The sequence below is a fragment of the Seriola dumerili genome, unplaced genomic scaffold (assembly GCF_002260705.1).
Source record: "Seriola dumerili isolate Sdu_G_001 unplaced genomic scaffold, Sdu_1.0 BDQW01000003.1, whole genome shotgun sequence".
NCBI classification, from domain to species: Eukaryota; Metazoa; Chordata; class Actinopteri; order Carangiformes; family Carangidae; genus Seriola; species Seriola dumerili.
In genome coordinates this window covers 3,215,116-3,221,825 of record NW_019174258.1, presented here as the reverse complement: position 1 = coordinate 3,221,825, position 6,710 = coordinate 3,215,116, and positions in this window count along the sequence as shown.

The window sequence follows — 6,710 nt, the reverse complement described above, 5'->3', positions numbered from 1 at the left end:
TATTATGTTGTTTAAACAGTTAACCACTTGATTATGATTATGATTAATGTCAGGTTTTGAAGGATGTAATATGAAATCCACACTTGTGTTATTCCTGTCTGTCATTATTAGTGCCAATATATTTATATGTTGTTTCATTTAATATTAAATGGTCATGGTGGAAGAAGGGTGTGCGAGTATATAGGTAAACTCTAGGACTAAACAATTCCATTAAAAATTACTCTCTTCTCCAAGTTGAAGCAAAGCAGAAAATGTGTAATGCCCCCGAAACGTGCACCACTATACTATGACATTTTTATGCCCTACTATACTGAAACATCTTCGTTCCCAATTATAGTATGATGTTTTTATGGTTTACTTTACTATGGCTTTGTGATGGGTTAATATGGTGGTACAGTGGTTAGAACTCTGAGAAGGTAGTGGGATTGAATCCCGGAAACGGGCCTGTCTGTGTTGAATGACTGCATGGGTTTTATCAGGCTACATCCCGCAATCCAAAGACTTACACATGAGTTTTTTTGACATTTTTATGCCTTACTATGCTATGACGTTGTTTGTCATTTCTATGCCTCATTATATGCTGACGTTGTTGACATTTTCATGCTATACTATACTATGACGTTTTTTTGACATTTTTATGCCTTACTATGCTATGACAATTTTATGCCATACTACTTTCTATATTATGACGTTTGTTGACATTTATATCCTTTATTATACTGTGACTTTTTTTTGCAAATTTGATGCCTTACTAAACTATGACATTTTCATTCCTTTCTATATTATGACATTATTTTACATTTATATCCTTCAAAATACTGAGACGTTTCTTGAAATTTTTATGCCTTACTATGCTATGATACTTTTCTGCCATAATATACTATTACGTTTTTTTGACAATTTTATGCCATACTATACTATGAGGTTTTTGACATTTTTATGACTTCGTTTGTTATGATTTTTTTTGACATTTTATTGCCTTACTATACTATGACATTTTCATGCCATACTATACTATGAGGTTTTTTACATTTTTATGACTTCGTTTGTTATGATTTTTTTTTGACATTTTATTGCCTTACTATACTATGACATTTTCATGCCATACTATACTATGAGGTTTTTTGACATTTTTATGCCTTACAATACTATGACGTTTTTTGACATTTTTATGCCTTAGTATACTATGACGTTTTTCATCATTTTTGTGCCTTATTATACGCTGACATTTTTGACATTTTTATGCCATATTATACTATGACATTTGTTGACATTTCTATGCCATACTATCCTATGATGTTTTTTTGACATTTTCATGCCTTTCTATGCTATGTCAATTTTATGCCATACTATACTATGATGTTTTTTGACATTTTTATGACTTCGTATTATATGATTTTTTTTGACATTTTATTGCCTTACTATGCTGACATTTTCATACATTACTATACTATGACGTTTTTTGACATTTTTATGACTTACTATGCTATGTCAATTTTATGCCATACTATGCTATGAGGTTTTTTGACATTTTTATGACTTTGTATAGTATGATTTTTTTTTACATTTTATTGCCTTACTATGCTATGACATTTTCATAACTTACTATACTATGACGTTTTTTGACATTTTTATGCCTTACTATACTATGACGGTTTTTGACATTTTTATGCCTTACTATACTATGACGGTTTTTGACATTTTTATGCCTTACTATACTATGACGGTTTTTGACATTTTTATGCCTTACTATACTATGACGGTTTTTGACATTTTTATGCCTTACTATACTATGACGGTTTTTGACATTTTTATGCCTTACTATACTATGACGTTTTCATGCCATACTATACTATGATGTTTTTTGACATTTTCATGCCTTACTATGCTATGTCAATTTTATGCTATGACGTTTTTTGACATTTTTAGGACTTCGTATACTATGATTTTTTTGACATGTTATTGCCTTACTATGCTATGACATTTTCATACCTTACTATACTATGACGTTTTTTGACATTTTTATGCCATACTATCCAATTATGTTTTTTGATAGTTTTATGCCTTACTATACTATGACAAATACATGCCTTCCTATATTATGATGTTTTTTGACATTTATATCCCTTATTATAGTATGATGTTTTTTGACATTTTTATGCCTTAGTATACTATGACGTTTTCATGCCATACTATACTATGACGTTTTTTGTCATTTTTTTGCCTCATTATACACTGACGTTTTTGACATTTTTATGCCATACTATACTATGATCTTTTGACATTTTTGTGACTTCGTATACTATGATTTTTTTGACTTTTTATTGCCTTACTATACTATGACATTTTCATGCCATAATATACTATGACGTTTTTCATCATTTTTATGCCTTTTTGTACGCTGACGTTTTTGGCATACTATACTATGACGTTTTTCATCATTTTTATGCGTAATTATACGCTGACGTTTCTGACATTTTTATGCCATATTATACTATGATTTTTTTTTACATTTTATTGCCTTACTACACTATGACATTTTCATGCCATACTATACTATGATGTTTTTCATCATTTTTATGCCTTTATACGCTGACGTTTCTGACATTTTTATGCCATACTATACTATGATGTTTTTTGACATTTTTGTGACTTCGTATAATATGATTTTTTTGACTTTTTATTGCCTTACTATACTATGACATTTTCATGCCATAATATACTATGACGTTTTTCATCATTTTTATGCCTTTTTGTACGCTGACGTTTTTGGCATACTATACTATGACGTTTTTTGACATTTTTATGCCTGACTATGCTATGTCAATTTCATGCCATACTATACTATGACGTTTTTTGACATTTTTGTGACTTCGTATTCTATGATTTTTTTTGACATTTTATTGCCTTACTATGCTATGACATTTTCATGCAGTACTATACTATGACGATTTTCATAATTTTTATCCTTTATTATACACTGACATTTATGACATTTTTATTCAATACTATACTATAAGGTTTTTCATCATTTTTATGCCTTATTATACGCTGACATTTATGACATTTTTATTCAATACTATACTATAAGGTTTTTCATCATTTTTATGCCTTATTATACGCTGACATTTATGACATTTTTATTCAATACTATACTATAAGGTTTTTCATCATTTTTATGCCTTATTATACGCTGACATTTATGACATTTTTATTCAATACTATACTATGACGTTTTTTGACATTTTTATGTCTTACTATACTATGATTTTTTTGACATTTTATTGCCTTACTATGCTTTGACATTTTCATACCTTACTATACTTTGACGTTTTTTGACATTTTTATTCAATACTATACTATAAGGTTTTTCATCATTTTTATGCCTTATTATACGCTGACATTTATGACATTTTTATTCAATACTATACTATGACGTTTTTTGACATTTTTATGCCTTCCTATGCTATGTCAATTTTATGCCATACTATACAATGATGTTTTTTGATATTTTTATGACTTCGTATACTATGATTTTTTTTTAAATTTTATTGCCTTACTATACTATGACATTTTCATGCCTTACTATACTATGACGTTTTTATGACTTTTTATGCCTTACTATACTATGACTTTTTTTGCCTTACTATGCTTTGACATTTTCATACCTTACTATACTTTGACGTTTTTTGACATTTTTATGCCTTCCTATGCTATGTCAATTTTATGCCATACTATACAATGATGTTTTTTGATATTTTTATGACTTCGTATACTATGATTTTTTTTTAAATTTTATTGCCTTACTATACTATGACATTTTCATGCCTTACTATACTATGACGTTTTTTTGACATTTTTATGCCTTACGATGCTATGTCAATTTTATGCAATACTATACTAAGACGTTGTTCATCATTTTTATGCCTTATTATACGCTGACGTTTTTGAAATTTTTATGCCATACTACACTATGATGTTTTTTGACATTTTTATGACTTACTATACTATGATTTTTTTGACATTTTATTGCCTTACTATGCTATGACGTTTTTTGACATTTCTATGCTCTACTATCCTATGATGTTTTTTGACATTTTCATGCCTTAATAAACCAAGATATTTACTTGCCATACTATGCAATGATGTTTTTTTGACATTTTCATGCCTTACTATACTATGACATTTTTTTGACATTTTTATGCCTTACTATGCTATGTCAATTTTATGCCATACAATACTATGAGGTTTTTTGACATTTTTATGCTTTACTATACTATGACGTTTATTTGACATTTTTATGCCTCACGATACTATCTCAATTCCATGCCATACTATACTATGACGTTCTTCGACATTTTTATGCCTTACTATACTATGATGTTTTTTGACAATTTTATGACTTCGTATTCTATGATTTTTTTTTTGACATTTTATTGCCCTACTATACTATGACATTTTCATGCCACACTATACTATGACAATTTTCATCATTTTTATCCTTTATCATATGCTGACATTTTTGACATTTTTATTCCATACTATACTATGACGTTTTTTGACATTTTTATGCCTTACTATACTATGATTTTTTTGACATTTTATTCCCTTACTATGCTATGAGATTTTCATACCTTACTATACTTTGACGTTTTTTGACATTTTTATGCCCCACGATACTATCTCAATTCCATGCCATACTATACTATGGTGTTCTTCGACATTTTTATGCCTTACTATACTATGATGTTTTTTTTGACATTTTATTGCCTTACTATGCTATGATATTTTCATGCCTCACTATACTATGACAATTTTCATCATTTTTATCCTTTATCATACGCTGACATTTTTGACATTTTTATGCCATACTATACTATGATGTTTTTTGACATTTTTATGACTTCCTATACTATGATTTTTTTGACATTTTATTGCCTTACTATGCTATGATATTTTCATGCCTCACTATACTATGACAATTTTCATCATTTTTATCCTTTATCATACGCTGACATTTTTGACATTTTTATGCCATACTATACTATGATGTTTTTTGACATTTTTATGGCTTCCTATACTATGATTTTTTTGACATTTTATTGCCTTACTATGCTATGATATTTTCATGCCTCACTATACTATGACAATTTTCATCATTTTTATCCTTTATCATACGCTGACATTTTTGACATTTTTATGCCATACTATACTATGATGTTTTTTGACAATTTTATGACTTCGTATTTTATGATTTTTTTTTGACATTTTATTGCTCTACTATACTATGACATTTTCATGCCATACTATACTATGACGTTTTTCATCATTTTTATGCCTTGTTATATGCTGACGTTCTTGACAATTTTATGCCATACTATACTGTGATGTTTTTTGAAATTTTTGTGACTTCATATACTATGATTTTTTTTTTACATTTTATTGCCATACTGTACAATGATGTTTTTTTTGACATTTTTATGCCTTACTATGCTATGTCAATTTTATGCCATACTATAGTATGATGTTTTTCATCATTTTTATTCCTTATTATACGCTGACGCTTTTGACATTTTTATGCCATACTATACTATGACGTTTTTCATCATTTTTATGCCTTGTTATACGCAGACGTTTTTAACATTTTTATGCCATACTATACTTTGATGTTTTTTGACATTTTTATAACTTCGTATACTATGATTGTTTTTAACATTTTATTCCCTTAATATACTATGACATTTTCATGCCATACTATACGATGCCGTTTTTCATTATTTTTATTCCTTATTATATGCTGACGTTCTTGACAATTTTATGCCATACTATACTGTGATGTTTTTTGAAATTTTTGTGACTTCATATACTATGATTTTTTTTTTACATTTTATTGCCATACTATACAATGATGTTTTTTTTGACATTTTTATGCCTTACTATGCTATGTCAATTTTATGCCATACTATAGTATGATGTTTTTCATCATTTTTATTCCTTATTATACGCTGACGCTTTTGACATTTTTATGCCATACTATACTATGACGTTTTTTGACATTTCTATGCCCTACTATCCTATGATGTTTTTTTAACATTTTCATGCCTTAAAATACCAACATATTTACTTGCCATACTACACAATGATGTTTTTTTGACATTTTTATGCCTTACTATGCTATGTCAATTTCATGCCACACTATACTATGACGTTTTTCATCATTTTTATGCCTTATTATACGCTGACGTTTTTGAAATTTTTATGCCTTACTATGCTATGTAAATTTTATGCCATACTATACTATCATGTTTTTTGAAATTTTTATGACTTCGTATTCTATGATTTTTTTTGACATTTTATTGCCTTACTATACTATGACGTTTATTGACATTTTTATGCCTTACTATACTATGATGTTTTCTGACATTTTATTTCCTTACTATATTATGACATTTTCATTCCATACTATACTATGACGTTTTTCATCATTTTTATGCCTTATTATACGTTGACGTTGTTGACATTTTTATGCCATGCTATACTATGACGTTTTTTGACATTTCTATGCCGTACTATCTTATGATGTTTTTTTTGACATTTTTATGCCTTACTATACTATGACGTTTTTTGACATTTTTATACCTTACTATGCTATGTCAATTTCATGCCATACTATACTATAACGTTTTTCATAATTTTTATGCCTTATTATA